The sequence below is a fragment of the Papilio machaon genome, chromosome 3 (genome assembly GCF_912999745.1).
Source record: "Papilio machaon chromosome 3, ilPapMach1.1, whole genome shotgun sequence".
NCBI classification, from domain to species: Eukaryota; Metazoa; Arthropoda; class Insecta; order Lepidoptera; family Papilionidae; genus Papilio; species Papilio machaon.
Window position 1 is genome coordinate 4,490,896 of NC_059988.1, and position 12,688 is coordinate 4,503,583.

At 33.3% G+C, this 12,688-nt stretch overlaps 1 long non-coding RNA gene across 1 annotated transcript; it reads right to left on the reverse strand.

The window, feature by feature from the left end:
• Positions 1-4,508: 4,508 nt before the first annotated feature.
• On the reverse strand, positions 4,509-5,118 carry LOC123723562. The gene is made up of 3 exons (XR_006756785.1): positions 5,083-5,118; positions 4,711-4,786; positions 4,509-4,636 (listed from the first exon to the last, which is right to left on the reverse strand). It is a non-coding gene; the product is annotated as an uncharacterized LOC123723562 (long non-coding RNA).
• Positions 5,119-12,688: the final 7,570 nt, after the last annotated feature.

A 12,688-nucleotide genomic window follows, 5' to 3' on the forward strand; every position in this document is an offset into this window, starting at 1 on the left:
CGCCGAATCTCAGGTCTCCTGCCGCGGGCTCGGCCGCCTCACTAAATATTCTCTTTTAATATCGTCTCCTGTCCTCCGTCGTCGTTGTGCTTGTAACGGTCCTCGCCCCGCGCGTCATGTCGCGTCGCGGCGCGTCTCGTATGTTATAATTTCTTCTCAGTGATGATTATGTGAGAGTAGACAATTAATATAGAAATATTTTTGATGTTTGGTCTGTATCGTGGATTCGTCGACGAATGCTGTGTCTTCGATTTTTATTGTGTATCTATTTTCCGAAGGTCGCTCTCGACACTGGAATTTTGAAGCATTTATGCACTCTTTTGAAATTGTAGCTGTCGATTACGGTAGAAATAGATTTCGTGAAGTACCGATACAGTATCATAGTGGATAATAACTAAATTTTGTCAGTAGAAATCCCATTATTGTAATATCCGCCAATGACTTGGTCAATCATTTGAATGTGAATTTACCAATAAAATTTAAGAATCAGGACCCGTTGTTTCCTTTTAATATTATCCTAACTTATTCATAAATGATACAAAAATTGCAGTTTAAAGAAAACGCGATGGTGGGATTTTCCATCTCTTGGAAATTGGTAATTAGTGCCAAAAGATTACAAGGTGTGTAAGCCACATGCATTTTTAAGGTTCTGGTTGAATACGAAAAACGAGTAAGCCAAAAATGCACGAGATGCGCCGGGGTGTTTCCCGTTGGGCCGACCGAATCCATAGAATCAGTCGGTCTAATGGCATAAAAATTCCCTTTGAGCCGATTGATCGGGAGGCCGATCGTCCCAACGGGAAACACCCATTTTAATGAACGCTTTATCTTCATAAAATATTACGGTAAGTAAAGCACAAAATGAAGCGCTCGCTTATGGATTGATTTTTTTAATGTTCTTTGATCGTCATATTCGTATTAATTATACATTTTATATAGACTGAACCTATTTGACCCGGTGGGTAAAAATTAAACTAAATTATGAAAGTTAACAAGCGCCCCTGTCAGAACAGCAGTTAGTACTACGAAGTAGTTACATACTCTGGGTTTAAATACAAATTTTGTCGATAACGATACGATGGCAATTGTTACAAATACATCCAAACACATTGGAAAATTAACCTAAATGTCATATCATACGTGATGTTTATATGGAAGTTTGTAAATTTCAAAATGGCGACATTGTCTAGAACTTTGTCTGGTCCGGTGGTAGCCCCTGAACCTTGTAGGCGCCCCCTGTCTACCTGTCAGTTTCAGAAAATTGCCATTACATCCGTGTGGGACGACTGACTAATATAATTTTTGCGAGGACAATTGCCAAATGACAACAGCCATCTAGCGGTAAACCTTTAAAACATCTCAGGCTTATCGTCAATGTTTCTAAATGCTTTGGGCTCATTACGCTAGATGTCTTCAAAAAATAAATCATATCAAAGCACGACCAATATAATTTTATAGCTGAAGATTTTTGATTGCTAGTTTTCGCCCATAATTTTTTCATGATCATGGTTCATTAATGATTACATTAATATAAAAATACAATCTCGCAATTTGTTTAATAAAGTGTACAGTTTTCGCTTCTTGTCAGCTACATACATATTACTTCGCACTATAGAATCATAGGAAATAAAGAAATTTTGAATCACATATTTCTATGTTATTATTTCGAAAGTACAAATTGACAGAAATTGACAGAAACGGGCGGCGTACATACATAATTTGTCGATGTACCTACCTTCATAAGATGTCGAGAATTGCAATTGATACGGGTGTTATTTTACCACCTATTATTTTTTTAAATAAAATTTACTTTTAAAATAAATTGACCAATAGGTGATTTAGGTAATATGGAGATATGTGTGTGCACATTTTACAGATCGTCGATGTAGTTAATTTGAAGCTATCGCTGTCCGCATCTCTTCAAATCTGATCATTATTAATTTATCTCGTGGATTACATCCGTAATGGCCGCCGGCTCATTGAATGCGTCTTTTTGTGGCGCCTTTTTATTTGGAGATCGCGTCTAGAGCGGGCGGCGGGCGGCGGCGGGCGGGACCCCGCCGAGAAGGCATCCACGGAATGCTTAAAAGGTGACTCTTGGATAAATTACGGGCATTTCTTCCATTTTAACGATTCCCTTTATTATTTAATTTATTTTTATTTTATGTTACACATTTGCCTTGTAACAATGTTTGTTTTTCGAGCTTCATTAGCATAAAGCTCACGCTGGGGTGAAGAAAAAAAAAATGGGCACGCAGCCATTTTGATTTTTCGATAGACCTAATCTCACGACGGCTGCAATACGTTAAAGGGTACACGTGTCTAATAAAAGAGATAGCGGGATGTCTCAATTCGATTGTAATTTGTTGGTTTTTATCGCATCCCGCTTGTGACACTATAAAACAATTAATTTATTGTGGGCACGTGAGATGATTTCGATCAGTTTATCGGCGGCGCGCGCGGCTGGACGTTAATAGTTTTATGTAAGAGGTAATTTTTATTAATTGCCCTTTGATGAAGTAGATGAGGCGTTCGTTTACGTTGATCACGAGCATCGGGGCTCGTTATTACTATCTATATAGAAATTTACTTACTTCTAATAACAATAATAGTATATACCAAGTTCAACAAAAGAAGACGTCCCAGCTGTAGATACCTCAAGTCAATAATTTTGAGTCAAAATACTTAAAAGAAAGGATGACCCTCACTTATGATTATCATATTCAATGGTTTAGGTTAGTATACGAATACAATAAAGATGTCGATAACTTATTTACGAGAATCGATAAGAGCTTCGCTTTTGCATGATTGTATAAAAACCGAAATCCTTTACAAGGTTCGGGAGGTTGGAAAATAAAGTAAAAAGGTATCGGGTGATGTTTCTTGCGGCCGTTTAATCGTCATGATTAGGTACGAGATAGCATCTCAGGTTTGATTTATAATGAGCCGTCTGACGCCGGCGCGTCGGCTGCGCGCGCGCATCGTCCATTCGTCAAAGGAGCCTTTTGTGGACAGACCTTGTTCTATTACAGTACCTTAATTCTGAAAAGTACCTACTTATTAAAATAATAAGTTTCTACAATTTAATGAGTTTCTATAATTTGAAAATCTGCCTAATGCTAAGTGTGTAAAATTTTTAAATGCAAACTAAGCTATTTCAAATTTAGGTCTCCTCAAAGCGAGTTATGTAAGGTCAGCTTGAACAAGGAAAATAACAGAACCCTACAGATAAAGGATAGCGGTACAGATATTCTATAACTCTGATATTTTCCTAACTGTAGTGCAGGTCACAATTATTTGTCTCTTTTGTCTCCCACAAAACTCCTCGATTGAAACTGTAAGGTCAAATATGAACTTCTATACAGCTCATACAATACGGCACTTTACATCGCGATAAACGAATATTTAAAAAAAATGTTGTCACTGTCTATCCTTCACGTGATAATAACTCTAATACAATACTCGACACAATACTGTCGTTTGTTTAATTTTTACTTACTAATCTTTCATGCCGCGCTTGCGTAATTGTTGTTTTTATATTATTTACTAGCTTTTACCCGCGACACCGTCCACGCGGAATAAAAAAATGCACACAAGATAAAAAAGTTCCTATGTCCGTCTCCTAGTTCTAAGCTACCTCCCCATCAATTTTCAGCTAAATCAGTTCGACCGATCTTGAGTTATAAATAGTGTAACTAATACGATTTTCTTTTATATATATACTGGCTTTTACCCGCGACTCCGTCCGCGCGGAATAAAAAATAGAAAACGGGGTAAAAATCATCCTATGTCCGTTTCCTGGTTTTAAGCTATCTGCCTACCAATTTTCAGTCAAATCGATTCAGCCGTTCTTGAGTTATAAATAGTGTAACTAACACGACTTTCTTTTATATATATAGACTAGCTTTTACCCGCGACTCCGTCCGCGCGGAATAAAAAATAGAAAACAGGGTAAAAATTATCCTATGTCCGTTTCCTGGTTCTAAGCTACCTGCCCACCAATTTTCAGTCAAATCGATTCAGCCGTTCTTGAGTTATAAATGGTGTAACTAACACGACTTTCTTTTATATATATAGATATATATATATAGATTATTATGATTTGTTAGCTGAAATAGTTTTAAAATGACTTAATTGCCTTAAAAAATACATCGGACCATTTAATGCAGCGTAAAACTATCCCGTTCGGCAAGAAGATAGCATAAAGTTCTCTTAATGTTAACATTATTCAAGATCTGATATCAGAAATGATAACCAAAAAGTCAACATAAAGTTAACATAAAGTTAACATAAAGCTCTCTTATGAGCCATCTAGTGCCATCTTTTAGAGATCATTAAAAAGATATCAGAAAGATAACATTTTCTAGATATCATAAAGTTAACGTTTTTATGTTAAAATTAAGAGGCTAGTGTAAAATTAAAATCGACATGGTAAATAGGTTTAATTATTGTTTATTTGATAACACAATGAATAATAACGTTATGACATACCAATATAAATAATCTTATTATTAAAATTATAAATACTTTTACGGCTCAAGTAATGATATAGGAGTTTTAAATGTTGGTGGTGGTTGCTGATCCTTTTGGCTCACGTACGTGGCAGGTGGCATTGGTATATTATTTATTCCGCTATCTGAAAATAAAGTGTTTTATTAATAAGGAACAAAATAATTATATATAATTGAACAACTTTATTTGTTACATAACCTCATTATCAGAAGAACTTGACGATATTATCCTCTTTCTACTTTTAGTTTCTTACTTTTACATCTTGTGTTGAATCCTAAAAAAATAAAATTAGAAATTGAAAATATTCATTAAATTTTAGCGCATTCTAAATTTTATCAGACACTTTTACAAAGACGACGCTGATAAGTTTTTTTTTTATTATGTATGAATGTATGAATTAAATGAACAAAATTGTATACAAATGTTTAAAGTTAGAAATATTTTAAAAAGTAAAATGTTTAAACTGCATTTAATTAAAATAGCGACGAGCATCGTCTTACAACAATTTTAAATAATTTAATTGGTTATAAAATATGAAAAAATGTGTTTATAACCTATATTCATACTTACAAGTTTATTTGTTCGGCAATTAAATTCTTGATAACTAACTGAATAATAAGAATCACAAATACTATTTAATTATATTTTCAACCAGTATGTTAAGTCAAAAATAATACGTTTATGTTGTAATAATGTATTAGCAATGCCGAACGAATTACGATGCAATTCACGCTTGTCAACAATCACTCTTTAATGGATGAGTGAGAGGTCCGTATAGAACAAAATGGCCGCCGTTGTCGCGAAAAGTACTAACAATTCAATTTTTCGTATATTCCAATTTCGAATGATTTTTGAATTGAACACCAAATTTATTTTTGAAAAAGTAACAAATTAGAATTGTTTTTTAAAAATGATTATTAAGGAAATTCAATAAATCAAAATAGCAGAAATCTGAAAATTTTTAAAAGTTAATTTTATTAACAAAAAAATATGTTCTTGAAAAGTCATCATTTAGTTATCATTGAGATTGCTTTAAAATGACATCGGCAAAAAGTTATCGAAAAGACAACATTTTGCTGAGCTCTAAAAGTCAACATGTTTCAGACAACATTATGTCATCTTTCTGACTTTTATGCCGAACGGGATGTCTCCTTCACGATTTTCGGCCCCCGTGATTACGAATAATGACTTCGTAAAGTAAACATATATGTCCAAGTCTAATCGCAGAACTCCACTAGTGTGACAATTGTAATGCATTTTGTCATTTCTTACATTATCTGTGACAAAATATATATACTTGTCATATTGTAGGATGAAGACCTTCGTAAACAACAGCGTAAATCTTCGAAACTCTGCGATCTCAGTCGCTAAGCAACTTATGCAATACTTTATCTGTCTGTCAATACTTCTATTTGATCATCAAAGCCAGTTGCTCGCAACCTGTTTGTCAAAATCGTCGCAAATCTATAGAATTGACACGTAGTCGCTATGTCTGTACTGATCGAATAGAGGATGCGTGGCGACGATTCAACGTGATGTGTGTGATTCTTGCGATGTCACCATATAATATTAGTTTGAATGATTCACGTTGCCTTGTATACGTGCCTAACACTAAGACACTATGCACGGTACACTCAGTAGATCGAAGTATGTATGAACACGAGTATACAGTTCATCAAAACAATAGTAAATAGCACAGTCATTAATGTCGCAATCTTTGTCGTAGTCTATTCGTACCTTAAGTCTCTACGGTCGTGAGTGTTTTTACTTGATAATTTTTTTTAAAGGACCTTGATTAATTGAAATAGAAACGCCAGTTTACATTAGAATAATAGGTTTTTTTGTTTAAGACGCAGTCGAGCACTGGTTTTGTTCTTGCAGCATTGAATAGAGAAATGAATCTATTGGCTGTAAAGTTTCGTTGCGTTTTCATTGTACAGTTTAATTTACGATGGTTGTTAACTGGTGCCGTAAAAATGTTTTTTTCTCAAGTCACGAAAACATCTGCTTTGTCACCTGTTATGGATTTTTATAACGCGAGATAAATTTTGTTATTGTTTTAGCTTGTCGTAGTCTACCAACATTTATTGTGCATTTACTAAATGTCATTTTATTTGTGTCGTAAAAATTTTATTGTTATTTTTTTATTGAAAAGTCAAATGGGTCGAGAAATTGCGTCGTCATTCGTAACAAGGGATACTGGATGCATTATTTGGGGTGACAAGACATTGTAGATTTCATATGTGGAGCTTTATAATACAAATTTACTTTATGGATTTCAAACCAGATTTAGTAATATACATCTAGCTTACTCCCACTTAGAATTTTCGTGTATGAAATTATAATTACATATTTCCTTTCCTTTTCACGTAAGGATGTTATCTTTTCCTCCGATAGTGCGTTGGTGTGTGTGTAGATTTAGTTTTCAATCATAGCAAAGTATTGAATCTATGTAGTTTCAATACATAAATGCAATTAAATACGGTCAGGATACAGCTGACAACATTTCTGCTACATGAAAGAAATTTCTCAATCATTGCTCTGAATGTCTACGCTTAGTTAAATAAATCAGTATTAAGAATAAATTGAGATGTAGCAGTACATCTGTGGGCGAGCTCTTGTTACTGCAGCATCATTTCATCAATTTCCTAGAGATCTTTTGTGATCCGTTCACTTTTGGCGAGTGATTTATGAAGTTAAGGGTCCGATGTGTCCGGTCACGGTGGGCTAATTCCTTTAACACTGTTATTTCATATAAAGAATGTTTCGTAAACAAGACGTTGGGTTTACATTGTTCTCGAAGCGTATTGTCCACATTTTGTTTCCTCCATACCTTTTAAAACATTGTTACATATCAGTTGAACGCCCATTGATTTTTCTTGACAGATTTGTCAACTTTCCAGTAATTGTACGAAAGAAACAGTATTATTGTCTCCCATTTCGATTGTTTCTGTTTTGTTCTAAAACCTCGTGTTATTCTGTTGTTTTAGGGGCCGTTTTTAATTTATGATTGTAATTATGTTGTGCCACTTGAGGATTTATTTGTATTTAGATCTTCTATTTTTTTTTAAATTCTGAAGTAAATTATGGTATTTTATCTCACTTCACAATAAGTATATTATAACTAAGAAATGTTGACATTTATCTCAGTCAAATTCTTTTTATGGTTCGAAAATAATCGACGATGACGGTGATGTTTCGCCGAATAGTAACTTGAATATGTAACAACACAATTCACGCCCGTAACCCAGAAGGTTAGAAATAGATTATGAACTTCCATTCCTGTCACACCTCTTTCTTTTGTTTAAAAATATAAATCCGTGATAATCTACATCTTTATTTTATGCAGTGACAGCTGCACCTACTTGTTTCCTATAATGCCGAGTGTTGAGAGTCATCAACAGTGAAGTGGTGGCCCCTGCGGTTGGTCCAGACCGCATGTTGCGGTCTCATGCAGCCGCACGCGCTGCCACTATGCGAGCACAAGCGTATTCGCAGTAAATGAACCGTTTAATACAAGGGTGATATGAAGTTCATCAGATAACGTTATGAATACTGTCTCACCCATATTCGGTTAATTAATAACATAGTTACTTATTTTGAGAAATCTATATTAAAAGAGCTTTAAACATTATTTCGAGTTACACCGATATACAACAAAATATAATGTAAAAGTCTTTATCACATTAAATGAAAAAAATTAAGTTGTGGAATGTTTTTACAGGTGAATTTCCTTTGCAAAAAATTTGTTAAACAGTCTTCTGCAAACAACTAAAACGCGAATCATTCTAGGTTCCATAAAATACAAAAATTAATATCTTTCTTGAATCGCCGTTAAGTATTACCAAATAAAAAATGCCTATTCTTTGGGAAATATGTAATTGTTAATTTTTGAATAGTATGAAAATATCAAATAACAAACAAGATGTCAAGGCTTTTTGCGACAATAACTGTTCAACTATTGTAAACTCCACCTGTCCTAATTTGCATATTAAAATTAGCTAATGAATCGATTACGAACATCTGTCGAAATAATAATCTAAAATATAATCTATTAGTAATAGTAATAAGTAATATTATTGCACTTTTCAAAGTTAATAAAAAGTATATTCTTTTTTATTCTTAGCCTAATAATGGAAATTAGTATTTTATTAATTAATTCTTAAAACGTTTTTACAATACCATAATGGATTAAGTATTATACATAGTATCTATAATAGTCCGTACAATTATTTGATCTGTCCATACGACATGAAAAAGCAATTATTTTTTTATGGATTGAACTATATTCTCACGTTACGCGCTCACGTCTCATTGATGAGACAACTGCTATGTTTCTAGCAGAAAGAGGTTATATCATAATTTGTAAAATATATACCTTCATATGTTATTGGTTTTATAATTTTGTAACAGATAACGTTAGAAATACAATAAAATAGATTTTCATATCTGATTTTTCTCCGATAAATCTGAGTTAAAAAATAAAATATGTACCGGAAATTAACGTAATACTTTCCAATGTTGTACGAAGTGTGAAACTTACTTGATTTATCTGTACATTTATTGTAAGGAAAAACATAATTTGTACAAGAAACAAATACGAGTTAAACTAAGTAAGAAACTTAAATCTTTTCCTTGCCTCGGCGAATATATCAAGATCGTAACTCCAATTAAATTCTGCTTCTTATAAATGTAATAAAATACATTCAAGGCAAAAATCTTAATTGCAGACTGGTTATGGATGGGCGCGGCTGTGGGAGGGGCTTTTGATACCACGCCCACCGGTCCGCCCAACTGGGGTAATCATTATGCGTGTACACAATATACTCATGAAGCTTTTAAATCACATAATGCATATAATATTATGTATTAATGGCAACTTTTATTTAGCTCACGAAAGTAATTCACATGTTCTTGAAAGGTAAACTTAAACGTAAATAAGAAAAGGTGTTTTGGGCTAAAATATAGTAATGCATTTCCTGATTGTATTACTAATTAAAATGTTTTGAAGACAGGACAATTGAGGTTGACTTTGCAGCATGACCTTAACTTCGTTCTTGTCGAAAGTCTGAGGACTTCCTTTACTGATATAAATTCCTAATATAAATAATATTCCTACAAACACGAATGCATAAAACTGGGAATCGAACATTACTATATCCCCTTAAAATACTAAAACAATTTAAGTTTACTCTAAAGAAAATATCCAATATGGATAAAAAAAAAATAAGTAGGTACACAATCAAACTCAATTGTCAACATCCCTTACGTAGAGAATCAAAATTCTACAAAACTCGCTCAGTTTAACATGAGAGATATATGTATGTACACATATAGGTATTTATCTATAGTTATGTATTATTTTTTATGTACTTTAAATAATTATAATGGCGTATTCACAATCATTTGTTCCGCATCGAAGGGTATATAATAGCGACCTCTCACCCCGTGTTGAGTCTCACGCCCACGATCATGCCCACGGCCACGCCGCGATTGTTAAATAACGTAAAGGTGAAAATAGAATAACGTACGGTAATTGATGGGCCGTTGCGGATTATAAATTGTCGAGATGCAATATTTATGGTCGCAATTACTTCCCCGCGTTCTACGTATACCTGCAGAGTTCATCTCAACAGCTTTTATTACGAACAAATTGCATTTTTGTTTGATAATTACTGTTTTGATGACTCAAGGTATAGAAGCATTTTAGTTTCAGAACAAAAGCAAATTTTCCTCAAGAAGAATAAGAGGGATGTTTGTATACTGGTTAAATAGTGGGAACACGGTGACATGTCGCAGATCATATCCCTTACTTTGTTTATTAATGCTTACAACTTTCTACAGAAACGGCTTGTCAACGAATTCACAATTAAAAAGTGTTACGGTATGATAAAGGAAGGTCTCTATGAAATAAAAAATAATAATAATTAGCTTTTGTTTACTATGTTACACATCGCTTTAACAAAGTTGTGAGATACATCGTTACAAAGACATTACAGGCGCACGAGTGTTTTCAAGAGATCGTAATGGCGCCTGCGCTAATAAAAATAAGATTAATCGTTCAATTTGTCGCGTACTGCGATGCGTCATTACGGAAAATGATCGTTTTCATAACTTACGAATAAAAGCAACTTAACGGTTGCCAATTATACATTAGGTTGCAGAATTTTCTTGTATCAATGATAAAGGTAAATGGGGAAATGGATACAAGGAACAATATAAAAAACTGCTATCTAGTGGTACAAAATGTACTAAAAATGGGATCATAAGGATTAAAATATGATATAATTTATGTAAAATTCTTTATGTACTATGAATAAACGACACGTATTTCTTGAAAATATAATATGAAAATGTGGATAATATATCTTCAAAGTGTGCCGATACCATATAAGTTGTAATATAAAATTTTAATCGTGACATCCTTTTGAGTTTAAATGAATGAACTTGAGTTTAAATGATTGCGATGGTTGAAAATACGCCATTGTCACGCTTTAGCTAAGTGATTACGACGATCTTAAAATAAAATTTAAGAAACAAAAAATCATGTTTTAAATTTTATATTTAGTCAGTACATTGAAATACAAATAAGTTGTGATATTTGTAGTATTTATGCAATGATCGGGGACCGTTGACCTCCCGCCGCGCCCGCCGCGCCCGCTGCGCCCAACCATTTGTCGGACCCATTTTTATATCGAAATATAAAACCCCTAAATAATTTACAACGCAACGCATTACATTATAGAAACAATCGTAGTTATATCACCATAAATATTCCAAATACAGCTATACGTATGTAAACTTTTAAAATTAATTTCGAAACGCCTTTGACTTAAGGATCATAATGAAAAATTTATCATAAAAAATAATTTCACTATAACTTCCAAGTTAAATAACGTAAATAATGTTAGTAAAAGATTACTGACGTATATGTGGCCTTTTGTTTTTTTCAAAACCATTAAGAGCTTACATTTAAACGATATGCTCTGTGGTAGAAATTTGTACTTTAGTTTTAAAACCTTGGTACTATAAGTCACACACACAGGACAGGGTCACATTTAAAAAGTGTCAATCTCAAACAATTAAATAGTGGTTAACCAAGAAGAATATACGCCAAATGACAAGAATTGGTAGGTAAACTTGATGACGACTCTCAGTGAAGATTTAAATTTTGAAGAAACACATTGGCGGAGATACACTGAGAGAGGTAACTTTACAAACATTTTATGATTGCTCACAAACTAAACGCTAAACGCCTCTCTGTCAATGTCAAAAAGGTGGAAAAAGTACTTCGTCGAACTGTTCTGTCTCGTCATGTTTTTTTTTTCAATTATGTCATCTCCAATGACTAGGTTTTACAGATTTTCTAATAGAACTAAATGTGACAGCAATACCTCTCTTACCGGTCCAGATAAACTTCATTGTAGGTACTATACAAGAGAAATCCTCCTTTATTTTGATTTTCTTAGGGGATTTCCTTTACTGAAACATTTATCCAAAAACATGCTGTTAGCCTTATTTCTTCAAAGAGGACGACAAAACGTTTTCATACCAGTGATTTGGCGGAGCTAGATTCATAAAGGACTAACTTCTTTTTTAAAAACGTCTGTTTTGAAAGCGCACGTCCGCAGCTGTCACTGCGGGTTCCATTTTTAAAATGCACTATTTTTTTAAGTAACCCGCAGCGACATGTCCATTCCGATTAGTTCCAAAAGCGAACCACAAAATTAGATAATCTATTTTTAATTGTCCGCGAGCACAACAATTACGTGTTAGTTGCCAATTTATGATAAAAAAATAAATTAAACAAATATTTGAGTACCTTTCCGAGATATGAAGTTCATTCTGCAATCTTATGAAGTAGCCTGATTTGTTCTTGATTTTAATACGTTATAATGAATATGAACATACTCAAAATATGTTATAATGTTAATTTTTATACTAACTTTTACATAGCCACTTTCTTGCTTTTAACTAACATATAAAGAACACAATATGGTGCATCGTTCGACATTGTTTTAGATGCATCGGTTTAAGTTTCCTTCAGTTGAGTATAAAGTGAACAAATTTCTGTTTTCAATCCAGTTAATTACATTTTCTTAAATCACAACGATATAAAATAAACGACAGCTGTAAAATTAATCGAAAATGTTTTAAATAAAGCATATAATCATAT